This window comes from Salmo salar, unplaced genomic scaffold (genome assembly GCF_965601325.2).
Source record: "Salmo salar unplaced genomic scaffold, fSalSal1 ptg000322l, whole genome shotgun sequence".
NCBI lineage: Eukaryota > Metazoa > Chordata > Actinopteri > Salmoniformes > Salmonidae > Salmo > Salmo salar.
In genome coordinates, this window is record NW_027675349.1 from 279,974 (window position 1) to 303,408 (window position 23,435).

Below are 23,435 nucleotides of genomic sequence, written 5' to 3' on the forward strand. Positions count from 1 at the left end.
CCTATGGTAACACCTCCTATGGTAACAACTCCTTTGGCTATGGTAACACCTCCTATGGTAACACCTCCTATGATAACACCACCTATGGCAACACCTCCTATGGCTATGGCAACACCTCCTATGGTAACACCTCCTATGGTAACACCACCTATGGCAACACCTCCTATGGCTATGGTAACACCTCCTATGGCTATGGTAACACCTCCTATGGCTATGGTAACACCTCCAATGGTAACACATCCTATGGTAATGCCTCCTATGGTAACACCTCTATGGTAGCACCTCCTATGGCTATGGTAACACCTCCTATGGTAACACCTCCTATGGTAACACCTCCTATGGTAACACCTCCTATGGTAACACCTCCTATGGTAACACCTCCTACGGCTATGATAACACCTCCTATGGTAACAACTCCTATGGTAACACCTCCTATGGTAACATCTCCTATGGTAACACCTCATATGGCTATGGTAACACCTCCTATGGTAACACCTCATATGGCTATGGTAACACCTCCTATGGTAACACCTCCTATGGTAACACCTCCTGTGGTAACACCTCCTATGGCTATAGTAACACCTCCTATGGTAACACCTCATATGGTAACACCTCCTATGGCTATGGAAACACCTCCTATGGTAATACCTCCTATGGCTATGGTAACACCTCCTATGGTAACAGTTCCTATGGCTATGGTAACACCTCCTATGGTAACACCTCCTATGGTAATACCTCCTATGGTAACACCTCCTATGGTAACACCTCCTATGGTAACACCTCCTATAGTAACACCTCCTATAGTAACACCTCCTATAGTAACACCTCCTGTGGTAACACCTCCTATGGCTATGGTAACACCTCCTATGGTAACACCTCATATGGTAACACCTCCTATGGCTATGGAAACACCTCCTATGGTAACTTCTCCTATCGTAACACCTCCTATAGTAACACCTCCTATGGTAACACCTCCTATGGTAACACCTCCTATGGTAACACCTCCTATGGCTATGGTAACACCTCCTATGGTAACACCTCCTATGGTAACACCTCCTATGGTAACACCTCCTGTGGTAACACCTCCTATGGCTATGGTAACACCTCCTATGGTAACACCTCATATGGTAACACCTCCTATGGCTATGGAAACACCTATGGTAACACCTCCTATGGCTATGGTAACACCTCCTATGGTAACACCTCATATGGCTATGGTAACACCTCCTATGGTAACACCTCATATGGCTATGGTAACACCTCCGATTGTAACACCTCCTATGGTAACACCTCCTGTGGTAACACCTCCTGTGGTAACACCTCCTATGGCTATGGTAACACCTCCTATGGTAACACCTCCTGTGGTAACACCTCCTGTGGTAACACCTCCTATGGCTATGGTAACACCTCCTATGGTAACACCTCATATGGTAACACCTCCTATGGCTATGGAAACACCTCCTATGGTAATACCTCCTATGGCTATGGTAACACCTCCTATGGTAACAGTTCCTATGGCTATGGTAACACCTCCTATGGTAACACCTCCTATGGTAATACCTCCTATGGTAACACCTCCTATGGTAACACCTCCTATGGTAACACCTCCTATAGTAACACCTCCTATAGTAACACCTCCTATAGTAACACCTCCTGTGGTAACACCTCCTATGGCTATGGTAACACCTCCTATGGTAACACCTCATATGGTAACACCTCCTATGGCTATGGAAACACCTCCTATGGTAACTTCTCCTATCGTAACACCTCCTATAGTAACACCTCCTATGGTAACACCTCCTATGGTAACACCTCCTATGGCTATGGTAACACCTCCTATGGTAACACCTCCTATGGTAACACCTCCTATGGTAACACCTCCTGTGGTAACACCTCCTATGGCTATGGTAACACCTCCTATGGTAACACCTCATATGGTAACACCTCCTATGGCTATGGAAACACCTATGGTAACACCTCCTATGGCTATGGTAACACCTCCTATGGTAACACCTCATATGGCTATGGTAACACCTCCTATGGTAACACCTCATATGGCTATGGTAACACCTCCTATTGTAACACCTCCTATGGTAACACCTCCTGTGGTAACACCTCCTGTGGTAACACCTCCTATGGCTATGGTAACACCTCCTATGGTAACACCTCCTGTGGTAACACCTCCTGTGGTAACACCTCCTATGGCTATGGTAACACCTCCTATGGTAACACCTCACATGGTAACACCTCATATGGCTATGGAAACACCTCCTATGGCAACACCTCCTATGGCTATGGTAACACCTCCTATGGTAACACCTCCTATGGCTATGGTAACACCTCCTATGGTAACACATCCTATGGTAACACCTCCTATGGTAACAGCTCCTATGGCTATGGTAACACCTCCTATGTTACCAACTCCTATGGTAACACCTCCTATGGTAACACCTCCTATGGCTATGGTAACACCTCCTATGGTAACAATTCCTATGGTAACACCTCCTATGGTAACACCTCCTATGGTAACACCTCATATGGCTATGGTAACACCTCCTATGGTAACACCTCCTATGGTAACACCTCCTGTGGTAACACCTCCTGTGGCTATGGTAACACCTCATATGGTAACACCTCCTATGGTAACACCTCCTATGGTAACACCTCCTATGGCTATGGTAACACCTCCTATGGTAACACCTCATATGGCTATGGTAACACCTCATATGGCTATGGTAACACCTCCTATGGTAACACCTGCTACGGTAACACCTCCTGTGGTAACACCTCCTATGGCTATGGTAACACCTCCTATGGTAACACCTCATATGGTAACACCTCCTATGGCTATGGAAACACCTCCTATGGTAACACCTCCTATGGCTATGGTAACACCTCCTATGGTAACACCTCATATGGCTATGGTAACACCTCCTATGGTAACACCTCCTATGGTAACACCTCCTATGGTAACACCTCCTATGGCTATGGTAACACCTCCTATGGTAACACCTCATATGGTAACACCTCCTATGGCTATGGAAACACCTCCTATGGTCACACCTCCTATGGCTATGGTAACACCTCCTATGGTAACACCTCCTATGGCTATGGTAACACCTCCTATGTTAACAACTCCTATGGTAACACCTCCTATGGTAACACCTCTTATGGTAACACCTCCTATGGTAACACCTCCTATGAATACCCTCTTCATAATGCATTATATGTGCATTCATCTGCATAATACGCAATGCAAAATAACCTATTAGCTGCTATGTCATGCATCATAATAATGCATTTAGCAGATGTATTTATCATTCATTATGTATTGTGTCTTCTTTGTGTTGTCTTTCTCTTCATATTGTGGTGGTAGTGTGTGTTCCTTGATGCGCTCTGGGTCTCTCTGGATACTGGAGACAGACCACCACGCAACTCACTGTGGACAAAGAGAGATGGTTTAACCAAAAACACTATTAATTTACACCCACAACACATCACACGCGCACAAAGTCAAACGTTTGACAACTTACCCTTTTAGCGTGGCACTGCATTGTGCAACCTGGGAGGAGTCATCTAGAAATTGAACAAAATAGGAAAATATATTATATTCTCCTACAGTTCTGAAGGTGACTTGATTGAATAAAGTATGAATATAATAATGTGTCAGAGGAAACCTTTTCCTCACAGCATGTAAAGAAAGTGGAAGAGTTATGTTTTTACCGTTGTTCTGAGTGTTGTTCTGAGTGATGTTGATGTTACCTCCTACTTCCTTATTGCTGATCACTGGGGCACATAGACTGCTTCCACCCTCAGCTGTGAGGGAAGACTGGGGATTGTAGGCTGGGAAGACTGGGGATTGTCGGTCTGGGGGGACTGGGGATTGTAGACTGGGGAGACTGGGGATTGTAGGCTGGGGAGACTGGGGATTGTAGGCTGGGGAGACTGGGGATTGTAGGCTGGGGATTGTAGGCTGGGGAGACTGGGGATTGTAGGCCAGGAAGACTAGGAGAGACAATGAGAGATAGAGGTAACACTGGCCTCTATGTCCTCAACCTGGTACTACAACACAAGGCAATACTGACTTGAACCATTTCAGGGAAATTGGTCTGACCTTTGTTGAAAGAGCGTTTCTCCACTGTTGCCCTCTGCTTTCCTCCCTTCAGTGTACTCCTTTTTTCTTCCCAAAGACAAACTTCTCTTTTTGGAGAAAGTGGTAATGTCCCTCTCCTCTCTCCTCCCTTTGGAGCAATTGCTCCCCATCTCTTTCTCTCAAGTCTCAATCTACGGAACATGAGTGAACTCATGAAAACATATTTTTGTATTCTTCAGAAGTCCAAATGTCTAAAACGCCAAATGTGTACTGAACCTTACCAAATTAAAGACAATTGCTGTTACCTAGAAAACAGTTAGAAATATATTTTACTCTTTTATGTATTTCAAATCCATTCGAGTTTGATAAATTGTCAATAACACTTGACTTTCTGTTCCACCACATCAGTAGCACCTAAATATTTGGTTCAAGAAAGATTTATTTCAGAAGTTAATCCAAAACAAACATAATATATTGTAATTATTGAAAGAAGATCCTTATCTTTCTGGTAATAGACATTTACTGCGGCGTCACAGTCATGTCGTCCGAGTTTGGCTGGTGTAGGTTGTTATTGTAAATTAGAATTTGTTCTTAACTGACTTGCCTAGTTAAATAAAGGTTCAATAAAAATAAATGTTATTGTGTGAGAGAGAGAGAGAGAGAGAGAGAGAGAGAGAGAGAGAGAGAGAGAGAGAGAGAGAGACAGACAGACAGACAGACAGACAGACAGACAGACAGACAGACAGACAGACAGACAGACAGACAGACAGACAGACAGACAGACAGACAGACAGACAGACAGACAGACAGACAGACAGACAGACAGACAGACAGACAGACAGACAGACAGACAGACAGACAGACAGACAGACAGACAGACAATGAGTGAAAATGAAAGAGAATGAAAGAGAATGAAAGAGAATGAAAGAGAATGAGAACCCCTATCCTAGAGTGAGAATGAAAAGGAAAGAGATCCCCTCCCATCCTGGCAGATGTTTATCTTAGTCTCAGAGCACAGTAGGACTGTAAGCAAACAATCTCTACAAAGGCCCCAACAGTACAGAGTTCCAGATGGCTCATTGTTTGGCTAGTGCACTTTTTTATATTCTATTTGATGTATTTTAAGTGTGCAGATATTAGTTATCTGGGTAGAAAATACTGTTCCTTTTCCAACATTCACTGTTTTTCTAAGTATACAAAACACATTTCCTCAGTATTCCCCTAACTGCTGATAAACAGGATGCTGCTTATTTCCTGTTCCAACAACACCTACTCTCCTCTCAACCCCAGACTGTCGCCATGCAATTTCTTTCCCCAAAAACTCTCTTACATAGGCAGTATTCACATTTCCTCTACCTCAAGATCTAATTAACATTTCAATTCCTGATCAAATTATAGTTGTGTCACATTTTCCCACAGCACGCACTCGCTCACTAAAGTAAAAAAAACTGAACAAACACATTGGCTTCCCTGTGGCTCAGTTGGTAGAGCATGGTGTTTACAACACCAGCATGGTGTGTTATACATACTGGCCCTTCCCCGTGGCTCAGTTGGTAGAGCATGGTGTTTACAACACCAGCATGGTGTGTTATACATACTGGCCTTCCCCGTGGCTCAGTTGGTAGAGCATGGTGTTTACAACACCAGCATGGTGTGTTATATATACTGGCCCTTCCCCGTGGCTCAGTTGGTAGAGCATGGTGTTTACAACACCAGCATGGTGTGTTATACATACTGGCCTTCCCTGTGGCTCAGTTGGTAGAGCATGGTGTTTACAACACCAGCATGGTGTGTTATACATACTGGCCTTCCCCGTGGCTCAGTTGGTAGAGCATGGTGTTTACAACACCAGCATGGTGTGTTATACATACTGGTCTTCCCCGTGGCTCAGTTGGTAGAGCATGGTGTTTACAACACCAGCATGGTGTGTTATACATACTGGCCTTCCCCGTGGCTCAGTTGGTAGAGCATGGTGTTTACAACGCCAGCATGGTGTGTTATACATACTGGCCCTTCCCCGTGGCTCAGTTGGTAGAGCATGGTGTTTACAACGCCAGCATGGTGTGTTATACATACTGGTCTTCCCCGTGGCTCAGTTGGTAGAGCATGGTGTTTACAACGCCAGCATGGTGTGTTATACATACTGGTCTTCCCCGTGGCTCAGTTGGTAGAGCATGGTGTTTACAACGCCAGCATGGTGTGTTATACTGGCCTTCCCCATGGCTCAGTTGGTAGAGCATGGTGTTTGCAACGCCAGCATGGTGTGTTATACATACTGGCCCTTCCCCGTGGCTCAGTTGGTAGAGCATGGTGTTTACAACACCAGCATGGTGTGTTATACATACTGGCCTTCCCCGTGGCTCAGTTGGTAGAGCATGGTGTTTACAACGCCAGCATGGTGTGTTATACATACTGGCCCTTCCCCGTGGCTCAGTTGGTAGAGCATGGTGTTTACAACACCAGCATGGTGTGTTATATATACTGGCCTTCCCCGTGGCTCAGTTGGTAGAGCATGGTGTTTACAACGCCAGCATGGTGTGTTATACATACTGGCCTTCCCCGTGGCTCAGTTGGTAGAGCATGGTGTTTACAACACCAGCATGGTGTGTTATATATACTGGCCTTCCCCGTGGCTCAGTTGGTAGAGCATGGTGTTTGCAACGCCAGCATGGTGTGTTATACATACTGGCCTTCCCCGTGGCTCAGTTGGTAGAGCATGGTGTTTACAACGCCAGCATGGTGTGTTATACTGGCCTTCCCCGTGGCTCAGTTGGTAGAGCATGGTGTTTACAACGCCAGCATGGTGTGTTATACATACTGGCCCTTCCCCGTGGCTCAGTTGGTAGAGCATGGTGTTTACAACGCCAGCATGGTGTGTTATACATACTGGCCCTTCCCCGTGGCTCAGTTGGTAGAGCATGGTGTTTACAACACCAGCATGGTGTGTTATACATACTGGCCTTCCCCGTGGCTCAGTTGGTAGAGCATGGTGTTTACAACACCAGCATGGTGTGTTATACATACTGGCCTTCCCCGTGGCTCAGTTGGTAGAGCATGGTGTTTACAACACCAGCATGGTGTGTTATACATACTGGTCTTCCCCGTGGCTCAGTTGGTAGAGCATGGTGTTTACAACGCCAGCATGGTGTGTTATACATACTGGTCTTCCCCGTGGCTCAGTTGGTAGAGCATGGTGTTTACAACACCAGCATGGTGTGTTATACATACTGGCCTTCCCCGTGGCTCAGTTGGTAGAGCATGGTGTTTGCAACGCCAGGGTTGCGATTTTCAAGTGTCTGCCTCAGATGATGAAAATAACTACCAAGATGTCCTTGATCCAATTTTAATTTGTATTATTTATTATTTAACCTTTATTTAACTACGCAAGTCAGTTAAGAACAAAGTGTTATTTACAATGACAGCCTACCAAAAGGCAAAAGGCTCCTGTGGGGACGGGGCCTGGGATTTAAAAAATAAAATAAATACAATATAAATATAGGACAAAACACACTTCACAAAAAGAGAGACAACACAACACTACATAAAGAGAGACCTAAGACAATAACATAGCAAGGCAGCAACACATGACAACACAACATGGAAACAAAAAGGGTTCTTCTATGGGGACAGCGGAAGAATCCTTTTAGGTTCTAGATAGCACCTTTTTTCCTGAGAGTAGACCTATATTGCCGTGGTTTTCTGTAGAAATAAATGCAACAGGCCCTCTGGTGAATCTAGCAAGACAGCGAATCATTGCGTCACCGACTAAGTATGAATATAATGAACATTTATGACTTGCACCGTTATGCAATTATTAAGAGACTAGATACAAAGAGCTAATCCTGGCAACCAATGTTCTAGCATTCATTAATGGAGGCAAGCAGATCAGAGATGTCAAGGTGGCATCCAATAATATGCTACAGTATGTGTACTGTATAGTGTACATAACAACTACCAATAGACCTTCTAAATTATAAGCATTTGGTCAATCAAATAATTACTCTGTAAAATGAGGAATGCAGTTACTCTATTTAACTAATTGGATGAAAGAATTGACACTCAAACAATTACAGTGTACTGTACATTAAATACATTATACATTACAGAATTACACAGAGTATATGACTATCACCAATAGGCTTAAACAATGTGGTAACACATGTCTTCAGTTCAGAATAGTCTCTAAGAGAAAACACAATGTGTGTCTGATACACACGAGCTTGGTAGCAAGTTCTCAAAGGTTGAACAAATTCACTGTCCTTTTAACCAAATTCAAGCAGAAACTCACGCCCAACCTGAATTAAGACTTCTTTGCACTTTGCTAGTTATAACAAAAGGCAGGAAAACAGCCAGATTCGAATCTAATCAACTCAATGTAAGTAACGTTAGCTAGCAATCTAAATCCAAAAACAGCTTAAATTATTTATTCCTATTTAACAATATTTTAGAAGGCTTACATCAGCCTGCCTAGTCAGCTAGCCAGACAGTTATGTTTAGCCAACGTTAGCTAGCTAGCTAATTGTTTTTGTAGCTTTCATTTTGTATGTAACGTTAGCTTGCACTTAAATGGAATCTCTTGAGGAGATGTTATTTTATCTTTCCAACCAGGCAAAGTACTATGAAGGCACCAATGATCTCGACAAGAAGCACAACATTCGTAGGGGTCAGAAATTCACTATTCAAGGAAGGCACCAGTTCGCTTCTATTACATGACTGGAAGGATTTAGCTATGAACAACCATTTTTCAAAAACCATTAACCCTCTAGGTAGTTGGTCATCTAGAAGTTGCTAGCTATACATTTGTCATATTCAGGTATCTAGCTATAAGTTAACTCAGATCAATCAAATTGACAGGTCTAAGCATTTTTTTATTTAACCTTTATTTAAACTAGACAAGTCAGTGAACTAGGCAAGTCAGTTAAAAGACCAAATTCTTATTTACACTGACGGCCTAGGAACAGTGGGTTAACTGCCTCGTTCAGGGGCAGAATGACAGATGTTTACCTTCTCAGCTCGGGGATTCAATCCACCAACCTTTCGGTTACTGGCCCAATGCTCTAACCAGTGCAGGACATTAAGCACACGGAGGAGATAACCCAGACCTTCTCAGAACCATTGTCTCCAAGCTGCCTTCAAAGCTCAGGGAGAAGTGGAGATCAGCTGTGTGGGATTTTCAGGATCAACACAGCAGAGGAACAAAGTCTGAAGACTTTGTGGAGAAGCAGGCCTGAATTGCATTGGATCCAGTATTCTTTTAAACCTTTTTTATATTCATAAGTATATAGAGTTTTTTTTTTAACACAATATACTTGCAGTGAAGCCGCTCAACAACTACATCATATTGGTCATCTAACAGACTCCCATCCAGAGCGACACACAGAGGCACGTTGACAGATCTCCCACAGGGTCAAAAACGGGGACCCGAACCAGCCATCCATTAGCAACTGGCCCAAGCTCCCAACCGCCAGGCCACCAGCCCTCCAAGATCCCCCCCCACAGTTCCCCAAGAGCTGCCCCTCAACCATCCAAGACCCACCCACAGCCCCCCCAAAGAAAAATAAAATACTATATATATATATATATTCCATTCCCCACCCCAAGATCTCCACCCCCTCATTCACCAACAACCAACAAAATGAACAAAAGAGAAAAAATAGAAAGACAAAGGAAACAGAAAACCACCAGGCAAAAAACAAAAGACATCCAGGACAACAACAATCACAACAACAAGGCAAACTGAATATGGCACTATTTACATGTGTGTGTGTGTGTCTGTGTTTGTGCACATGTGTGCATTTGAATGAGAGTGTGTATATATACATGTGTACAAACACCTGCACGGCATCAGCCTCAGACAAACCAACATTAGCTGTAACAACACTGCCCCTCAGTGTCATTCAAACTGGCTTTTTGTTATGTTTATTTTGACTTTATTTTTTATACTTTTATCTTTGACCGTCATTCTATCCCGTACCCTGCAACTCCACTCCCACTTGTCTCAGCTTCCCTCAGCCCATCCCACCTATCTCTGCAGGCCAGCCTCTTCGGATTTCTACGCAACATATATCTTTCAATGATGATGTGATGTTTAACATTGTCACGCCCTGTCCTGAGAGAGCCTTTTTATGTCTCTATTTAGGTTTGGTCAGGGTGTGATTTGGGTGGGCATTCTATGTCTGTATTTCTATGTTGGGGGATTGCTTTGTTTCGGCCGGGTATGGCTCCCAATCAGGAACAGCTGTACATCGTTGTTGCTGATTGGGAGTCATACTTAGGCAGCATGTTTTTCCTTTGGGTTTTGTGGGTAGATGTTTTCTGTTTAGTGTGTTAGGATACCTGACAGGACTGTTTGGCTGTCGTCTGTGTTTCTTTGTGAAGTGCCTTTTTCATCTAAAATAAAAGATGAACAAATTCCACGCTGCACCTTGGTCTACTACTTCAGACAGCCGTTACAGGGATGCTGCACCTTGGTCTACTACTTCAGACAGCCGTTACAAACATACCATTTCTATCGAATATAATCTACAGAATGCGTATTGAAGATAAATACTTTTACGAGGAGTATTAGTAATTGACTGACCCGGTCTCTCCAGATCTCCTAACAGTACTATTTCTAGGCTCAATTTTATATCAATGCTATGCATTTTCAGCCATTCCGGAACCTGAGACCAGAAACAGGCTACCTGAGGGCAATACCAAAATAAATGGTCTATTGAATATGTAGTCTCACAACAAAATCTGCAGAGCTTTGATGATTGATTTGATGATATGCCCCAAATATTCAACATTTTGTTGGTAGCAAGAATTCTAAATAATAATTTCAGCTCAAACCATGAAGTCTTGAATCTTGCGTCGTTTTATATATCAACTCCTACACCTTGTACCATGGAATCGGTACATCAAAAATCTCTTCCCAACTATTTTGCAATCTGTATGGCACAACATCCTGGTCCTCAAATGAAACTGGTATACTTTCCTATTTATGCTATTTTTATTCCTCCGCCAGTTTTGATCCTTTATATTGGTCAGACAGACCAGTTCCCTACATCCTCCCACTGGCACCCGCCTCCTCCATTTTTGGGGGTAATGCTGTAATCAATTGGTTGTAATCTTGGATTGAACAGACCTTCCCAAACAATTCTGATAACTCTATGAAGGACATAACTCTACCATTCCAATTTACAATATAATTTAAAAACAGAATACCCTTTTCAAACATCTTTCCCATAAATACAGGTATTTTATCAACCAGCACATTTGAGTTCAGCCATAATATTTGTTTTATCTTTTCAGGGGTGATGACATTGAAATTGTATCCAGCTCTGTAATGCTCGTTTGAAAAAGAGATACTTTGAAAAAAGTATAATTCTCAATTAATCTAAAATGAGACATGGCAATCTGCAAAAAGGCAAAAAGGCCATTTTTAAACAATGGATGAGCTTTTCTTAGTAATCTACTGGAGAACCATTTAGGGTTCAAGTAAAACTGTTGAATAAGTGAAGCTTTTAGAGAGAGGTTTAGTGCTTTTATATTTAATCATCTCGACCCACCCAAATCATATTCATTATATAGATAGTCACGCTTTATTTTGTCTGGTTTAGCATCCCAGATAAAGAAAATATTTTTTGCTCATTGGATTTGAAAAACAAATCATCAGGAGTAGCAGGGGCATAAACCGAGATAAGACTAAGGAGTTAATCAGGGCATTTTTCCATAAATAGACTAGTATTTACCTCTCCATGGTTGCAGGATCTAATCTATTTATTTTTTCTGGTCATGTGACATTAACCTTGTTTATAGTGTTCTCTGCATGTTTGTTACAGATGATGTCTACTCTCTGCAGAATCACATGCTCTGTTGATGTAAAAAATAATAATTGTACCTTTATTTAACAAGGCAAGTCAGTTAAGAACAAATTCTTATTTACAATGACGGCCTAGGAACAGTGGGTTAACTGCCTTGTTCAGGGGCATAACAACATATTTTTACCTTGTCTGCTTGGGGATTCAATCTAGCAACCTTTCAGTTACTGGGTCTCCACTCTAACCACTAGGCTACCTGCCGTCCCTCCACTCTAACCACTAGGCTACCTGCAGCCCCCCACTCTAACAACTAGGCTACCTGCCACCCCTCCACTCTAACCACTAGGCTACCTGCCACCCCTCCACTCTAACCACTAGGCTACCTGCTGTCCCTCCACTCTAACCACTAGACTACCTGCCACCCCCTCCACTCTAACCACTAGGCTACCTGCCACCCCCTCCACTCTAACCACTAGGCTACCTGCCACCCCCTCCACTCTAACAACTAGACTACCTGCCACCCCCTCCACTCTAACCACTAGGCTACCTGCCACCCCCTCCACTCTAACCACTAGACTACCTGCCACCCCTCCACTCTAACCACTAGACTACCTGCCACCCCTCCACTCTAACCACTAGACTACCTGCCACCCCTCCACTCTAACCACTAGACTACCTGCCACCCCCAACACTCTAACCACTAGACTACCTGCCACCCCTCCACTCTAACCACTAGGCTACCTGCCACCCCCAACACTCTAACCACTAGGCTACCTGCCACCCCCTCCACTCTAACCACTAGGCTACCTGCCGCCTCTACACTCTAACCACTAGGCTACCTGCCACCCCTCCACTCTAACCACTAGGCTACCTGCCACCCCTCCACTCTAACCACTAGGCTACCTGCCACCCCCTCCACTCTAACCACTAGGCTACCTGCCGCCTCTACACTCTAACCACTAGGCTACCTGCCACCCCTCCACTCTAACCACTAGGCTACCTGCCACCCCCTCCACTCTAACCACTAGGCTACCTGCCGTCCCTCCACTCTAACCACTAGGCTACCTGCCACCCCTCCACTCTAACCACTAGGCTACCTGCCACCCCCAACACTCTAACCACTAGGCTACCTGCCGCCCCTCCACTCTAACCACTAGACTACCTGCCACCCCTCCACTCTAACCACTAGACTACCTGCCACCCCCAACACTCTAACCACTAGGCTACCTGCCGTCCCTCCACTCTAACCACTAGGCTACCTGCCACCCCTCCACTCTAACCACTAGGCTACCTGCCGTCCCTCCACTCTAACCACTAGGCTACCTGCCACCCCTCCACTCTAACCACTAGACTACCTGCCACCCCTCCACTCTAACCACTAGGCTACCTGCCACCCCTCCACTCTAACCACTAGGCTACCTGCCACCCCCTCCACTCTAACCACTAGACTACCTGCCACCCCTCCACTCTAACCACTAGGCTACCTGCCACCATGCCCCCATCTGTGTTGGACATTGTGTTCTTCATAGAGGCTACAGTTTTTATATGATTATATTTAATAACATGACTTTAGGTCTCTTGGTTTCTCAGTGAACTGGCAAAGCAGCTTGTCACTGGGACATGGACTGAAACAACTGACCTGAACTTTATTAAAGGTAATAGTTAGCATTGAGTGTTTTTTGCATTCAATGTTATTATTTGATTTCAAATATTTAGTTGCATATTTTGTAACTGTAAGTGTTAACTCTTGAAACAGGGACTTCATGGAACCATAAAGCAGTGATTGTGGTGTCTTTATGCTCATGGTCAGATTTCACTGTTCTAATATCATCATTTTTTACTAACATACATTTATAATGAGTAATTAACATTATGTTTTACTAACATACATTTATAATGAGTAATTAACATTATGTTTTACTAACCTACATTTATAATGAGTAATTAACATTATGTTTTACTAACCTACATTTATAATGAGTAATTAACATTATGTTTTACTAACCTACATTTATAATGAGTAATTAACATTATGTTTTACTAACCTACATTTATAATGAGTAATTAACATTATGTTTTACTAGCCTACATTTATAATGAGTAATTAACATTATGTTTTACTAACATACATTTATAATGAGTAATTAACATTGTGTTTTACTAACCTACATTTATAATGAGTAATTAACATTATGTTTTACTGACCTACATTTATAATGAGTAATTAACATTATGTTTTACTAACCTACATTTATAATGAGTAATTAACATTATGTTTTACTAACCTACATTTATAATGAGTAATTAACATTATGTTTAACTAACCTACATTTATAATGAGTAATTAACATTATGTTTTACTAACATACATTTATAATGAGTAATTAACATTGTGTTTTACTAACCTACATTTATAATGAGTAATTAACATTATGTTTTACTGACCTACATTTATAATGAGTAATTAACATTATGTTTTACTAACCTACATTTATAATGAGTAATTAACATTATGTTTAACTAACCTACATTTATAATGAGTAATTAACATTATGTTTTACTAACATACATTTATAATGAGTAATTAACATTGTTTATTCATTATTGTCATGACTTCCGCCGAAGTCGGTCCCTCTCCTTGTTCGGGCGGTGTTCGGCGGTCGACGTCACCGTCCTTCTAGCCATCACTGATCCACTTTTCATTTTCCATTGGTTTTGTCTTGTCTTCCATCACACCTGGTTCCAATCCCATCAATGACATGTTGTGTATTTAACCCTCTGTTTCCCCTCATGTCCTTGTCGGTGATTGTTTGTTGTATGTAATGGTGCATTTATGCTCTGGTGTGCGACGGGTTTTCTACCCACTTCCTTTATTTTGTATATGTTGGTTTTCGGAATTTGCGAGCACTTATTAAACGATTCCGTTTATACCAAGTTCGTTCTCCTGCGCCTGACTTCCCTGCCACCAACACGCACGCTTTACAATATGTTTCACTAACATACATTTATAATGAGTAATTAACATTGTGTTTTATTCATTATGTGTTTTCTTTCCAGTACACATGATATTTTGCCACAGACACTCCATTTGATTACTTGATCGTAAGTGGTATTATGTCAAATGCAGAAAAGGTATTAATTTAGAATTTACAGATTCTCGAAATGAGCAATTGGAAATGCATTGTGACTGTTCTCGTCCTTCAGCCTGATATACCTGGTCTGAGGAGATGGTGGTGTGTGGTCCTTCAGCCTGGTCTGAGGAGATGGTGGTGTCTGGTCCTTCAGCCTGGTCTGAGGAGATGGTGGTGTGTGGTCCTTCAGCCTGGTCTGAGGAGATGGTGGTGTCTGGTCCTTCAGCCTGGTCTGAGGAGATGGTGGTGTCTGGTCCTTCAGCCTGGTCTGAGGAGATGGTGGTGTCTGGTCCTTCAGCCTGGTCTGAGGAGATGGTGGTGTCTGGTCCTTCAGCCTGGTCTGAGGAGATGGTGGTGTCTGGTCCTTCAGCCTGGTTTGAGGAGATGGTGGTGTCTGGTCCTTCTGGGGAACCTGGAGCTGGACAGGTACAATCTGTTATTTGAATAAAAGTCAATGTCTTTGGAAGATTATCCCAAGTGATATTTAATTTTGAAGTGTTGGTACTTTTTCTGAAAATATCCAGGCATGGCAGAAGGCTTGTCCACTGGATAGACTAAGGCAAGGCTTTGTTAAGGGGGATCTCCAGCATAGATTATGAATTTAACGGAAAAAGGAGACATGTGGAAGTCACCCATGTCAGTGTCATGTCATGAAGTTGGTCATTTCTGATAACGAAACCATTTGGAAAATATGACATTATGTCCTGTTCCCAAATGTACTAGTTAAAGGTTTTAGACTACAGTATGTTATACTGTAACTAAAATGGTTTTAGACTACAGTATGTTATAACTATAACTAAAATGGTGGCATGATTTTTACAAACAGCATCAAATATACACTACATGACCAAATGTATGTGGACACCTGCTCACCGACCATCTCATTCCAAAATCAAGGGCATGAATATGGAGTTGGTCCCCCCTTTGGTGCTATAACAGCCGCCACTCTTCTGGGAAGGCTTTCCACTAGATGTTGGAACATTGCTGCGGGGACTTGCTTCCATTCAGCCACAAGAGCATTAGAGAGGTCGGGCACTGATGTTGGGTGATTAGGCCTGGCTCGCAGTTGACGTTCCAATTCATCCCAAAGGTGTTCAACGGGGTTGAGGTCAGGGCTCTGTGAAGGACAGTCAATTTCTTCCACACCAATCTCGACAAACAATTTCTGTGTGAACCTCGCTTTGTGCACAGGGACATTGTCAATCAGAAATAGGAATGGGCCTCCCCCAAAATGTTGCCACAGTTGCCAGCACAGAATCATCTAGAATGTAATTGTATGTTGTAGCGTTACGATTTCCCTTCACTGGAACTAAGGAGACTAGCCCGAACCATGGAAAAACAGCCCCAGACCATTATTCCTCCTCCACCAAACTTTACAGTTGGCAGTATACGTCCGCCAATCCCAGACGTGACAGTCGGACTGCCAGATGGTGAAGCGTGATTCATTACTGCAGAAAACGCGCTTCAGCACTTGGCTGCCCCGTTCTGTGAGCTTGTGTGGCCTACCACTTCACGCTTGAGCCGTTGTTTCTCCAAGATGTTTCCACTTCACAATAACTGCATTTACAGTTGACCAGGGAATCTCTAGCAGGGCAGAAATGTGATGAACTGACTTTGTGGAAAGGTGGCATCCTATGACGGTGCCACGTTGAAAGTCACTGAGCTCTTCAGTAAGGCCATTCTACTGCTAATGTTTGTCTATGGAGACTGCATGGCTGTGTGCTCGATTTTATACACTTGTCAGCAACGGATGTGGCTGAAATAGTCGAATCCACTAATTTGAAGGTGTGTCTACATACTTTTGCACATCTAGTGTGTGTGTGTGTGTGTGTGTGTATATATATATACACACACACTAGATATACAAAAGTATGTAGAACTGTGCATGTTCAGGCCGTCAAACCAAAGACACTCCTTCGATATAAAATCGTTTTTGACTAAAATAATAACGTGTCAGTTAGTCTCATTCACGAAGTTGGAGTAATAACATGTTGAAATACTTAAGACATTGGCTCCAATCTAGGTTTTGCCTTTAGATTTAGAGAAAATGTACAACTAAGGAGGAATTTTTCACTTCTGACTTCTCAAACCCCAAATCACAGCATCGGTCTACTTCCTACAGTCTGCTTCCCCAGCGGTCCCGGTAGACTCGGGATGTTGGTCTCTGGGTTTAGGAATTCTGTTATGTCATTTCCCCATGAAGTTGAAAGTAAGTTTGTGGGCTAATGCACATACAAAAGGGATGTTGAAACTGTGGCGCACATTTCTCGGCAACATTAGAAGTCGGGTAAAAGTATTGATTTGAAGGAAAGACGAGCAGACTGGTAAGTCTAGAAGCTACTTACACACTATTATAAAGTTAGGTCGTAGTCAGACATTTAATAGTCAAGAGTAGGTTTGATCTATGATCTCTTATCACCATGGGTGTAGTGCTGAGGAGCGCGAGGGAGCACTTTCAATTTGAGAATACAATAAACATTATTCTGATCAATTCTAAATAAATTATATTTAATTACCAGCTAAATGGTAACGTTACTGTTACAAAAAAATACTGATTTCTAATAAGATTTTAGCACGGTTAGCTGAAGCTGAATAGTCAGAAAGAATTGGAGGATGGATTTTATGCATCTTCTAAAACAGGGCTCTCTGATCCTGTTCCTGGAGAGATACCATCCTGTAGGTTTTCATTCCTATTCAAAACTAGTCACCTGATTAAAATAATTAGTTGGTTTATAAGATAAATCAGGTTAGTTACAGCTGTGGTTGGAGTGTAACCCTACCGGAGGGTAGCGCTCCAGGAACAGGGTTGGAGTGTAACCCTACCGGAGGGTAGCGCTCCAGGAACAGGGTTGGAGTGTAACCCTACCGGAGGGTAGAGCACCAGGAACAGGGTTGGAGTGTAACCCTACCGGAGGGTAGCGCTCCAGGAACAGAGTTGGAGTAAAACCCTACCGGAGGGTAGCGCTACAGGAACAGGGTTGGAGTGTAACCCTACTGGAGGGTAGCGCTCCAGGAACAGGGTTGGAGTGAGACCCTACCGGAGGGTAGCGCTACAGGAACAGGGTTGGAGTGAGACCCTACCGGAGGGTAGCGCTCCAGGAACAGGGTTGTAGTGTAACCCTACCAGAGGGTAGCGCTACAGGAACAGGGTTGGAGTGTAACCCTACCGGAGGGTAGCGCTCCAGGAACAGGGTTGGAGTGAAACCCTACCGGAGGGTAGTGCTCCAGGAACAGGGTTGGAGTGAAACCCTACCGGAGGGTAGCGCTACAGGAACAGGGTTGGAGTGTAACCCTACCGGAGGTTAGCGCTCCAGGAACAGGGTTGGAGTGAAACCCTATCGGAGGGTAGCGCTCCAGGAACAGGGTTGGAGTGAAACCCTACCGGAGGGTAGCGCTCCAGGAACAGGGTTGGAGTGTAACCCTGATCTGAACAGGTTTAGACTGGTCATCTATGATATGTAGGTTATATACAGTACATTCTCTGTCCTGCTACTGGTAGGACTATAACATTATGTTGATCTGAACAGGTTTAGACTGGTCATCTATGATATGTAGGTTATATACAGTACATTCTCTGTCCTGCTACTGGTAGGACTATAACATTATGTTGATCTGAACAGGTTTAGACTGGTCATCTATGATATGTAGGTTATATACAGTACATTCTCTGTCCTGCTACTGGTAGGACTATAACATTATGTTGATCTGAACAGGTTTAGGCTGGTCATCTATGATATGTAGGTTATATACAGTACATTCTCTGTCCTGCTACTGGTAGGACTATAACATTATGTTGATCTGAACAGGTTTAGACTGGTCATCTATGATATGTAGGCTATATCTGAGGTATAGACCTTGATCTGCATATCACTAACAAACTGCTGTTATACATTATAACCTAGTCTACTTTACATTATTTAAAGTCTCTTACTTGATGCAAATAAACTTTCTAAATGGATCAAAGATTTCCCCCTCAGATCAATCATGTCCGTTTTAGCTCTTCTGTCTACATTCTCAGATACATTTAGAAAATAACAGATTGAAAGACAATAAATAGCCTAATGTTAGTGAATACAAATAAGTGAGACATGACCTTGTGTTGCTGTACTGTCTATAACTTCCTTAACAAAGAGTGACTTATTATTATTATTATTGTTGCTGTACTGTCTATAACTACCTTAACAAACAGTGACTTATTATTATTGACAGTTACCATGGAGATGAAATGTCACAACTACATGTTCATGTGATGCATTAAATCACCTGACTGTTTTTATGTCTGTTAGTAAATGTTTTATTTCTCAAAGAAATAATGAATAAATGAGAACAATTGACAATCAATAAATAGTTGTCACTGTGTTAACCACAACCAACATGCTGGATCTCTGTTTAGGGGACAGTTCTCTAAAATGAGTCTCTCTGGGGAGAGAGAGGAGGGGGGCCCTGCCTCTAAAATGAGACTCTCTGGGGAGAGAGAGGAGGGGGGCCCTGCCTCTAAAAATAATCTCTCTGGGGAGAGAGAGGAGGAGGGCCCTGCCTCTAAAACGCATCTCTCTGGGGGACATGACACCAAAGCTAAGAGGTAAGATGACAATTTTATGAAGAATGAATTATGTTTATTTCAATAATAAATAGCTACATCTAGACGTTCCGCTAGCGGAACACCTGCTCCAATATCCAATGATGGGCGTGGTATTGTATAACATAATGTCCTAGGAGTGTCATCTGATGAAGATCATCAAAGGTTAGTGCTGCATTTAGCTGTGGTTTGGGTTTATGTGACATTATATGCTAGCTTGAAAAATGGGTGTCTGATTATTTCTGGCTGGGTACTCTGCTGACATAATCTAATGTTTTGCTTTCGTTGTAAAGCCTTTTTGAAATCGGACAGTGTGGTTAGATTAGCGAGAGTCTTGTCTTTAAAATGGTGTAAAGTAGTCATATGTTTGAGCAAGCGTCCCACCTAGCCCATAGAGGTTAAAGACAAGACTCTCCTTTATCTAACCACACTGTCCGATTTCAAAAAGGCTTTACAACGAAAGCAAAACATTAGATTATGTCAGCAGAGTACCCAGCCAGAAATAATCAGACACCCATTTTTCAAGCTAGCATATAATGTCACAAAAACCAAAACCACAGCTAAATGCAGCACTAACCTTTGATGATCTTCATCAGATGACACGCCTAGGACATTATGTTATACAATACATGCATGTTTTGTTCAATCAAGTTCATATTTATATAAAAAAAACAGCTTTTTACATTAGCATGTGACGTTCAGAACTAGCATTCCCACCGAACACTTCCGGTGAATTTACTAAATTACTCACGATAAACGTTCACAAAAAGCATAACAATTATTTTAAGAATTATAGATACCGACCTCCTTTATGCAATCACGGTGTCCGATTTTAAAATAGCTTTTCGGTGAAAGCACATTTTGCAATATTCTGAGTAGATAGCCCGGCCATCATGGCTAGCTATTTTGACACCCACCAAGTTTGGCACTCACCAAACTCAGATTTACTATAAGAAAAATTGGATTACCTTTGCTGTTCTTCGTCAGAATGCACTCCCAGGACTTCTACTTCATCACCCAATGTTGTTTTGGTTCCAAATAATCCATAGTTATATCCAAATAGCGGCGTTTTGTTGTGCGTTCAAGACACTATCCGAAGGGTAACGAAGGGTGACGCGCGTTTCGTGACAAAAAATTTCAAAATATTCCATTACCGTACTTCGAAGCATGTCAAACGCTGTTTAAAATCAATTTTAATGCTATTTTTCTCGTAAAATAGCGATAATATTCCGACCGGGAGTCGTTGTTTTCGTTCAAAGACTGAAAGAAGTAAAATGGACTCTTCACGTGCACGCGCGGCCCAGTCTCATTGTTCTCAGATGACCACTTACCAAATGCGCGACTGTTTTTCAGCCAGAGAGAGCAGAGTCATCATTCAACGTTCTGGCGCCTTCTGAGAGCCTATGGGAGCATCAGAAAGTGTCACGTAACAGCAGAGATCCTTTGTAATGGATAGAGATGGCAAAGAAGGCCAAGAAATGGTCAGACAGGGTACTTCCTGTACAGAATCTTCTCAGGTTTTGGCCTGCCAAATGAGTTCTGTTATACTCACAGACACCATTCAAACAGTTTTAGAAACTTTGGAGTGTTTTCTATCCAAAGCTAATAATTATATGCATATTCTAGTTTCTGGGCAGGAGTAATAACCAGATTAAATCAGGTACGTTTTTTATCCGGCCGTGAAAATACTGCTTAAGATGAATGCACTTACTGTAAATCTCTCTGAATAAGAGCATCTGCTAAATCAGGGGTTCTCAATCCGGGGTCTGTGGAGGTACTGCAGGGGTTCCACGGCACCCTGACTGTACTCGTTGCAATGTAAGACATTTGATAGAATTTTCACATGACACAACCACTTTGTCTACTCTTGATTACTGCCTAATATAATGAAATGCATATTTTTTTTACCATTTCTGATCGCTGTTACAAGCAGGATTTTGACAATATTATCGTTATATCAACACACTCTTCACACCCGTTTAACAACTATAAATATCTTTGGCATAGTAGGCATCAAGTCCCTTGCCAATAATGTTGCCTACAACGTTGCATACAATGTTCATTTTCATCGAACACATATTACGCCCGAGATGCCTTCAATTTGCCTAATTTATAGCCACGCCCAATTTAGGATTGTTTTTTAACAACGTGATGTTGCACTCCAAAGGGATATCTTGAAATAACATGATGTAGATAATTAAATAATCAAAAGAAAAATGTGTTTATTATACACTCTTAGAAAAAAAGGTTCCTTATAGAACCAAAAAGGCTTCTATCACTTCCTTAATATATGGAACTACTAAAAGTTATATATATTTTGGGGTTCAGTGAAGAAGAACCTCTAGAGTTCTGATCAACGAAAGGTTAATGTTTTGAGGATGTGAACCCAGCAGCCCTCCGGTGGTCAGATCAATTCCTCCCGTTTTTTCCAGCGCCCGGCCCGGGATATAAACCAGCCACCTTTCGACCACAGGTCCAACTCCTGCCACAGGTCCAACTCCTTAGCCGCTGGGCGAAAACCTGAGTTAATCTTCAGAAATAAGCATAAATTAATCTGCCAAAATGAAGACAAAATGCTTTGGAGACATACATGGTATCACTTGTTATACATAAGTATAATACATAAATAATTGCCAAAAGCACAAGACATATATTATTCATGGATTTATCATATAGAAATATCAAAACATTATTTTTAACTACTACAAAGCATTTACATGTGGAGCAGGAACCACTGACTCACTGCATTATTCTATAGTATTATCAAGACACCTGCTGTTAACTCTTAACTACTTAGGACAGCTCACGAGGTGTCCTAAATATCTGCAGACTAGGTGGGACTAGAGACTTCATGCATAGCTTTAATTTATACCCAGAAGTGTAAAATGTCTTTATTCTCAGCACTTATACGAGCAATTTTCTACTCAGAGACGCTTTGTGGACATGGGCCTAGATCTCAAAATATTGTTATAAAAAAACGTAGAATGTTTGTTTAACATAATAATAAAAAATTAATATTACTAATGTAACCCACTGTAAAGACTGGGTTTAGTTGATTGTGTTCCATTGCTCATGTCCGCGTTCTGGAACTGTCCGCGTCCCCGTACAGAACTGTCCGCGTCCGCGTCCAGTGTGGAGCCAAGCATATTGTCCGGTTACGCGCAGAGTGGGCTGAGGTAATCTTGGGGAACAACGACAGAGTTTGTTACAGTGTTGAGACGCTGAAGTTTATTGTTCAATTTGCTTTTTGCTTTACGGTCAGGGACAGTATGAGTGTAGCCAGATCCTTTTCACTCTCTATCCTTGTTTCCTTTTGTGATTCACCGGATTCGTCATCATCATCGAGATGAGGGACAAACGAACGACCTGCTAGTTATCCTAGCTAGTCGGTACAGCTCGGTAAGCTAGCTAGCTACTCTACCAGCAGCATCCTAGTTATCCTAGCTAGTCGGTACAGCTCGGTAAGCTAGCTAGCTACTCTACCAGCAGCATCCTAGTTATCCTAGCTAGTCGGTACAGCTCGGTAAGCTAGCTAGCTACTCTACCAGCAGCATCCTAGTTATCCTAGCTAGTCGGTACAGCTAGGTAAGCTAGCTAGCTACTCTATCAGCAGCATCCTAGTTATCCTAGCTAGTCGGTACAGCTAGGTAAGCTAGCTAGCTACTCTACCAGCAGCATCCTAGTTATCCTAGCTAGTCGGTACAGCTAGGTAAGCTAGCTAGCTACTCTACCAGCAGCATCCTAGTTATCCTAGCTAGTCGGTACAGCTAGGTAAGCTAGCTAGCTAGCTACTCTACCAGCAACATCCTAGTTATCCTAGCTAGTCGGTA

At 42.5% G+C, this 23,435-nt stretch overlaps 1 long non-coding RNA gene across 1 annotated transcript; it reads right to left on the reverse strand.

The window, feature by feature from the left end:
* Positions 1-3,005: 3,005 nt before the first annotated feature.
* LOC123732597 (uncharacterized) lies at positions 3,006-4,408 on the reverse strand. The gene is made up of 3 exons (XR_014391313.1): positions 3,724-4,408; positions 3,534-3,576; positions 3,006-3,439 (listed from the first exon to the last, which is right to left on the reverse strand). It is a non-coding gene; the product is annotated as an uncharacterized LOC123732597 (long non-coding RNA).
* Between the last annotated feature and the right edge of the window lie 19,027 nt (positions 4,409-23,435).